At 35.8% G+C, this 8,735-nt stretch overlaps 1 long non-coding RNA gene across 1 annotated transcript; it reads left to right on the top strand.

Moving 5' to 3' along the window:
- Positions 1 to 720: 720 nt before the first annotated feature.
- Positions 721 to 4,154, top strand: LOC132609004 (uncharacterized). The gene is made up of 3 exons (XR_009570640.1): positions 721 to 927; positions 2,201 to 2,781; positions 2,861 to 4,154. It is a non-coding gene; the product is annotated as an uncharacterized LOC132609004 (long non-coding RNA).
- Positions 4,155 to 8,735: the final 4,581 nt, after the last annotated feature.

The raw sequence follows: 8,735 nt of genomic DNA, 5'->3' as shown, positions 1-8,735 counted from the left end.
CTCACTCACAACTTAAACAAAATACACCAAACCATGCAACCTCAGCAGATGTTTGCAACTTTCAAACAAGTGCTGAATTTGCTGCAACAAGTAACCTCAGTTGTTGGAAAACATCAAAAAAATTGCAAGCCTTTTTTTTTTCGAAACAACAAGGAGAAGAAGAACAAAAACAGCACCAAAAACCATAATTTCACAACCACAACCGCTATTTACAAACTCACAAACCCCAACAAGTGCAACAAATACACGAAACTACAACAAAACAAACAATATTCAAGACAAACCCATGCTCTTCTTCATCTTCTCTAACCAAAATCATCATTTTCACACTCTGATTTCAAAACCCTAACTTTTGAACCTAGTGAAATAAAAAGTTTACCTGAGAATGAATAGAGAAGCAACAGCAATGGAGAGAGAGGAACGAGCAGCAGCAACAATGGTGGTCGCGAGTCGTCGGTTTTTTACCGCTTGAGGAACTGCCTTTTTTTTTTTGAAATAAAATGAAGAAGTAGTTGGGTTCGTGGGGGGAAATGGGTTGAAAGAAGTTTTTGTATAATGTGTGTGGGTTGGAAGAAGTTATATAATGTGTATGGACTTTTATGTATTTTATAAAAGATTATAAGTTTTAAAAATTATAATTCAGTCTCAACTTAAGTTAACCACATTTTAAATACAAGCTGATCAAACTTGTTACCATTTCTAACCAGGAGACTTTTTTGTCATATTCTTCCCGGAAACTTAACCCAATTCTCTCTCTGCTGCGTTTACCCAATTCATTTTTCCTTTTCTCTTCACTAAGATTCAAATGAAAACCAAAGAATAGCAATAACCCTATTCATTTTTCCTTTTCTCACTACAGTCCTTTTCTTCAAATATGTAGAGATTGCTGCTTCAAATGGATAATATCATTGACTTTTTGGTCTTAAGGTTCGTAATTACCTTCATTATTCATTAATTTTGGTATTACTGTGATGAAATTTAAGGGTTTTTTGAAGTTTGATATTTGAGATTTTGAAGTTTAGGAAAGAGAAGATTTATTTTTAACTGTTGATTGTTGATTTTCCTCTTTTTTTCGTGTGTTTTGTTCATGTGAAAACATTAACTTAAATTTTCATCCTTCATTCTAATTTAATTTTCTCATAATTGAAATTTTTGTGTGAATTTTGTGTGGTTTTCTCTGTTTATTTGAAATGTTAGTGTGAATTTTGTTAAATTCACACAAAATTCATTCAATTGCATGATTTTCACATTTTTGAAATTTGTTCGAATTTTTCATGCTTCGATTTTAATTTTCTGCTTTGATTTTAGTTTTGTGCTTCGATTTTTACGAATCGATTTACTTCGATTTTAAACGAAGCTTTATGTTTGTATTTACTTTGATTTTAGCTTTATGTTTAGATTCTACTTCGATTTTAGTTTTCTTCTTCAATTTAATTCGAAATCTAGAACGAAGCTTTATGTTCGTATTTTAAGCTTCGATTTACTTCATCTTTTCACATAGGTATTGTTCGATTTCGCATTTTAGGTATTGTTCGATTTCGTATTTTAGGTATTGTTTAATTTTCTGTGTTGATTTATATTGTTCTCTTCTTCGTAGGTTAGAGTCTCTCTATAATTTGCTTCAATGTTAGTTTATTTTTGAAGGAAATCTTGCTATACATTATTGCTTCAGTAATGTATAGCTTGTAGAGGATAGGTTAGACCTGCTCATGAAAGTAGCTTAGAAACATGAAAGTAGTTTAATTGAAATAGGGAACTGATCATGGAAGTTCAACAGAACATGTGAGAGATGGCCAAAACCACCTATCCGCGTATGTAGGTCGTGATTGATCATATTCTATAAAGATTAAGAACAAATAAAAATATGCATCACTGCACAGAAAAGAAGTTTTTAGTCTGGTTAGAGACTTACATGTTGGTTTAGGAACGTGAGATTTTGAGAACCTTTAATTTTGAGAAATCTTAGTTTGCTTCAACGGTCAAATCACTTAGAATTCGAATGAAAGGAGCCGTAATGGAACGGAACAGTTACCGTGGAGTCATATAGTCATTCCAAACTAGTTTTGAATTGAGAATGAGAAGTAAGTCTATTGGTTAATGCAGTAAACACTTTACTTTTACCTATTTGGTTTCATTAGCTATTTTTACCTTATGCTTTCTTTTCAAATATGGATGCTTATTAACTTACGCCGTGGTTCAGGTGCTTTTTGTTTATGTTCTTTTCAATTAAAGATTCACAAGGAAATACCAAAAAGCTCAAAGTGAAGAAAACAGAAGTGTTAAATTTACCTCGGGGGGAATGTATTGTGGTTCCATTTGATTTTCTGGATCCAATAGACGAAGCACAAGTCGTTCTCGCAGGCTTTTGTGGTATTTTAGAAAGTGACTGTTCCATATTTCCAATTAGCTTTTATAAATGGCCGGATATGCCCGAATCATATTTCAACGACTGCTTTGATAACATTACAAAGTTATAAGCTCTATAATGTTACAACCATATCTTTATTTTATATCTTTCGACTTTATATTTGTATGTAAAAGGTAAATTAACCAATTTTATTTTCAAAGCCCCACTTTCATTTTATGACAATTGAGGATGTTGCATGGTTATATGCTTATCACTCTATTGAAAAGAAGTGGGCTAGAAATAGGCAGGCCTTGTGGAATGAGTTCAAAGACCCACTTAAGACCAAAGATGAAATCAGGAATAATGTTCCAGAAGGTATAACTCGGGATCAGTGGGCTTCTTATGTGAACTACCGTTTGAGAAATGATACTCAGGTATTTTTCTAAAAACTCACACTGAAAAGAATAAATATGTGATTATTCGCTTATAATTTACTTTAATGTATCTTGTTAGAAAATGTGTAAAAGAAATGCCGAAAATCGAAAAAAGCAAACAGTTCCACACACGGGTGGCTCAAAGCCGAACTCTAGAAGAAGGGCTGAAATGGTAAATGATGTCACCTTGTTATTTATTGCTCATGAATTCTTATTCTTCTTCTTCTTCTTCTTCTTCTCGCTTTCGATTTTCACCATTATTAGGGGATAAGCCATCTTCCACTAAAGACTGATCACTATAAGTGTTTGCAGTGAGAAGATGTTAAAATTGCTAATTTAGGTAAGCTTACATTAATGTTAAAAATCCAATTCAGGAGGAGGGGTGTTGGATTCTTTCCTCTCAGTGTCATTGGCAGTATTGGCTGTTGTTTCCTCAGAATTACCATCTTTTTAATCAGCAAAAAAGTCCATTTCATCAATGATTGGTCCGTTTTGAGACTTTAGACTTGAGACTAGGGAAGGAAGACCAAATACTAGTTGAGACCAAATTCTAATAGGCTGTAAATACATTTTCGTTTTCGTGTATTTTAGTTCTCTAAAACTACGTTTGTCTACTTAAACCTCAACCATACAGTTGGTAGTGAAATCCTCTTTTTTTCTTTTTCTATTTGCTTTGTTGTTCATTATTGCTAATATTAATCTCCATGTAGTTTAAATATACATTGCTTGCATTCTGTTTTCTTTTCCTTTGTATGGGGTTGTGTGTATGGATGCACATGTTTAGTTCAATGCAGCTTTTCTTTTTTCTTAGGGTGTTTGGCTGAAACATTAGTAGTATGACTCTTTCCAGTTCCCTTTTGTTCAAAGTAAGTTTGGTGTAAGTAGCTTAGTTCTCGGCTATTAGATCATGTGTAGATTATGCAGGTACAATCTAGTTTACTTCCTTTCCTAATGTTCTTTGCAGGTGTAATTAGTTTAAGATCTTTAATGCATTTGATGGATATTGTTTTCATGTTGGTATAATGTTGACTCAATTTTTTTTGATTATGTACGTTTTATCCTTCAAGGATAAAACAACCGTCCTACCTTGGTAGGAGTAAGGTCTGCGTACACTCTACCCTCCCCAGACCCCACGTTGTGGGATTTCACTGGGTTGTTGTTGTTGTTGTTATCCTTCAAGGACACCTCATACGTTTTGACATGTCGGGCATCCTTGTTATCCTTGTTGCCATTCGCTTGATGTCTTTTGTCAACTATCTTTATGGGTGATATAAAGAAGAAAAGAGTTCATTATTTGCAAGTTACAATTTGGAGTGTGTTCTTTTGACTGCTAATGATCACATCTTGGTAATGTATTCACAAATCGCTCTTTTTTTTTTGCAGCTAAGTGACGCAGCTGACAGCTAGCGGACCCATGGATGCAAGAAGATTTCTAGCTCTAGTAAGCCTGCAAAGGTTAATTGTTGCTTATCAATATCATTTTAGATCTCTTGAAATTGAAACTCATTCAGCACGGGTAGTACAAATGTTACATGCAGTTAGCAATTTACATGCGTCTTTGGTCAATAATTGCAGGCACTTGATCATCCTGCTGAATAGTCCTTCGATCAAACAATCCATCGGAGCAGAATAGTTTAGCGGATAGGAATGGCAACAACTGGTACTAATAGGGTTTCACTGCATGTTTTTGCAGAACCACTAACAAATGCAGTGGACATACTTACTGCTGATAAACTAGGAACTACATTCCTACGAAAAGACAGTCCCTGGGATATTAACTTCTTTTGTTCAACTACAACACCTGTCTACTTTGCTAATGTAAATAGTGCTACTGCTGCTACTTAAGTTTTAGCTTCTGCTACTAGTCTTTTGCAATGTAACGTGACTGCTGGGTTAAACTCCCAACTATGTAATCCTTAGTTGTGTTTAATATGATTAGCTGACTTAAGTGGATTTGTGACAATTTGGGTGATGACATTTACTTATGTTAGTATTTTGTGTAGTTAATGGAATGTTGATATAGTATTTTGGTGTTGATCCATACTATTTCGAGATCTTGGTTTTGATGTTCTGTTTCAGCAAGAGTACATGTTGTTTACTATGCTATTTCGAAAGGTTGTTTCAAGTAATATATATATATATATATATATATATATATATATATATATATATATATATTAATTCTATAATATATTTTAAGCGGTGGGGGTTAAAACCCAAACAATAGAAGTAAATTGCGGGGGTTTGTAACCTCTGTTGCACCCAAAACGTTCTATAGGCTGAAAGTTAATTGCAGAGGTTAAAAATGCAATTTGCGGAGGTTTACAACCTCCGCTATTTGCTGTCATGGAGGTTGGGAAAACCCCCGCAGTAATCTGCCGCAAATTGATTGTGGCGGCGTCAACTGCGGAGGTTTGGTGAACCTCCGTGACAACATAACCTCCGCAAATTGCTTTTTTATCCTCCGCTAATTGCACCTTGTTTTGTAGTGGATACCTGTCACGACCCGTCTAGGGGCCGTGACGAGTACCCGATACTTGTACCGAGCATCCCTTGCCTATCGTTTTACCTTTACCTCTTAGCAAGCCATGTAAACAGAGCCATTGTTTTTTTTGAACATTAACATTAGCGGCGTCATTCTGAACATAGACTAATAAACTTCGTTATCACTTATACATCAACATTAACATGCCAAAACACCATATATCTAACTGTACTTAACTGACTGTACATAACTGTCTACGAGCCTCTAGACGTAGTACACTTATATATAGAAAGGGCTGAGTACTGCCATGCCCGAATATATATACACAAAATAGTACCAAGGAAGTGAGGCTCCGGAATAACTGGAGCACTGTCAACACTGCTGGTAGAGCTTCTAAGGATCAAATCTGCCTGTCTGCTGACCTGCGCGGCATGAAACGCAGCGTCCACAAGAAGGGACGTTAGTACGAATAGTGTACCGAGTATGTAAGGCATGAATAGTAATATACAGAAAATATGAATCATGTATAATGACATAAGAGAGTTACAACACATGTCCTGGGATAGAAACATAACCTGTATATATATATGACCTTGGCAGGTGCTATGCGTACTTAGCTTTCCTTTAAGAATCTTTCCTTGTTCATATACATATACATATAAAATAGGACATCTCATATTGCCGAGGCGTCGGCAGCCGATCCATTTAACCATAAATATACACATCCCGCGTCCGGGACGATATCATATCATGTAATGCCAACTGATCAGGTGGATATGCGTTCATAACGCTCTGCCCTTACCTCCATTTTCCCCGTATACACATGCATATATCATGTACATATATCAGCATCTATAGCGCTCTAGCTCTTTTATCATATACATATACGTGTGTCGTGTAGGTACATCAGCGTCTATAGCGCTCTAGCTCTTTCGTCATGTGCATGTTTTAAAAAAATATATACACATATCTTACATACATTTACATGTCTTATATGCATTTACGTATCCTATATACATATGTCTCATAGGCACGCAGGAAAGCCCAAAGAAGAATCATGTAGTCATCGGAGTGACGTAAGGTCGGTGACCTCCAATTATATTATAGAATACTCGTGATCTCTTTGTCTCACCTTGAAGGAACGAGTATTTTAAGGTGACACTACCAACGTGGAATAATATTAAAGTAAACGTAGAATGAAATCGGGGCATCATAGATGACAGTTCATAGACTTTGAAATCTTTTAGAAAATAAAGTCATAGCTAGGAAATATAAATAAGATTCAAAAATTAGTTTATCATTTTCATGTTTACATAAGATACTTAGCTTAGTCATCTTAGTCATAGAGTCGTTCCGGTAGTACGTATCATAGGCATATTCTCTTATCTAACATCATTGTTATCATTATCGTCATGGAAGTGCCCTCGTTAGAGGAGTCATAGTATTTATCATTTGGTATCGAAATCGGGATCAAAGGTTCCCTTTGGATTCACTTCAAGTAAGTCAAGCAAGACTGTAAGGAAAACTCCGAGAGTAGCGGGCCCACCTCGGGCCGGATGGGGTGACGTATATGATTTACATATATTACGTGTCATGTCATTACTTGTGAGGGTCCTAGGGCAATCGGGTCCCACTTATGCAAGTTCTAAGGGTTTAAGAGGTCTTTCCATCATTTGCACATTTTCTAGTTCAATTCTATTGAGCAAAAAGTGGAAAACTTTAGGTGCGGATTCCGGGGGCTAGGGTTGTCCCCGAGACTCGTACCCGACTTATTACATCTAAGACATGCCATAGAAAGAAGAGTGAAGCCTTACATACCTCTTTCCGCTCCTTTTGCTATTCCAAATTCACGTTGCAATCTCGTCAAAATCTGCAAATTGGTCATGTTTACCAAAACTCTTATTAGGGTACTTAGAGTTGAATTCTTAAGGAAACATTTGGCTACCGAAATTTCGGCAGCACTTCCCCTATAAATACTCCATCCCACCAAGTTCAACTTGGCTAATTTCAATCAACAACAATCCCGGGAATTCAAACCCGGCCAAAATATCAACCACAATTCCAACAACAACAATACTAACAACTTCCATATTCAATCAACTTACTACTTCTTCCAAAAACTTTCTAACTTTAATGAAAACAATAACAACCTCATAATCTATATTCCAACAACATCATACTAAATAAAATTAACTCATTCTCTTCCATTTTTTCACCATAACCACACGGCCAACACCAACATACACACTACAACTTCTCAAAATTCATTCAACTTCCATTTTCCACATATCATTCACAACAATAACAACCAAACACTAATTAAAATAATTGAAGCATGACTCCTACACATATATACATACACACGGCCATGTACTATATTTCTCTCCTTCATGAATTTCATCCATTTTAGCATACTACAACACATATAAACCATATATAACACATAAAACAAGATCAAAACTCACCTTTCTTCTTCAACTTCTCACTTGACTACAACTTGACAATTTGTATGATTTTGAATTTTTCTTGCTCCAACAACCACTCCACCTTGTTAATCACCCTTTACTTGGTAGAAAATGATTTTTGAAGAATTTATGATCAATTGTTCCTTGGAAATTTGATCTTGGCCGAAATGGCCTTCAACTTTTCTCCTTCTCTTTCTTGTTCTTCAACTTCTTGAATATTCTAGAGGTTGTGTGATAAAGATGACTTAGTCATCTTATTTATTGACCAAATTTTATGTAATATGGGCTTGGGCCATAACCATGGCCGGTTGGGCCTCACAAATTTGGGCCTTATTATTTGTTTTGATTTTTTTGGGCCAACTCGGTTTGGTCCCGAGTTGGGCCTAGCCCACTGCCCTTTCGACCTTAAAACGTTCATATCTCCTTGTACCGACGTCACCTGGGGACCCACGACCTATGGTTGGAAAGCTAATTCAATTATCTACAACTTCTAGTGCTTGGTACTTTTCCAAATTCCAAACTTATAATACCGTTTTTTCCCCTTGAAGTCAGATCACCCGAAAACGTTTTCTTAAAATATTCGTTTGGAGGACTTCCACTTTGATTTGGCCCAAGGGTCCTTCTTGAGTTGTGTTTAACTTCTCATATGTGATTCATATGAATTTTCAGATGTCCCAAAAAAATCTCGATGTGTGGGTCCCATCTCAGCAAATAATCCGACGTTCAAAAATACGGGATACAATAATACCAATTCTCACCTCGAAAGCATGACCATATTTTCTGTATAAAGGCCAACCAATATGGATATAGAGGTCCTGCAATATGAAAATCAGACTATTAATAGAAATTGAGGAGAGAAAATTCTAAAGATCTTATGAAGAGGGGTTCAAGAAGAAGAATAAAGCTGAACATAATAGCACAGAGCAGAAAGCAGGTTATGCACAAAAACACTTTTGTCTTCATACTTCGAAAATGTTTGCTCCTAGCAACCAATCCATCAGAAA

Source organism: Lycium barbarum, chromosome 9, assembly GCF_019175385.1.
Source record: "Lycium barbarum isolate Lr01 chromosome 9, ASM1917538v2, whole genome shotgun sequence".
In the NCBI taxonomy this organism is placed as follows: domain Eukaryota; kingdom Viridiplantae; phylum Streptophyta; class Magnoliopsida; order Solanales; family Solanaceae; genus Lycium; species Lycium barbarum.
This window is presented reverse-complemented; position numbering and strand designations above follow the sequence as displayed.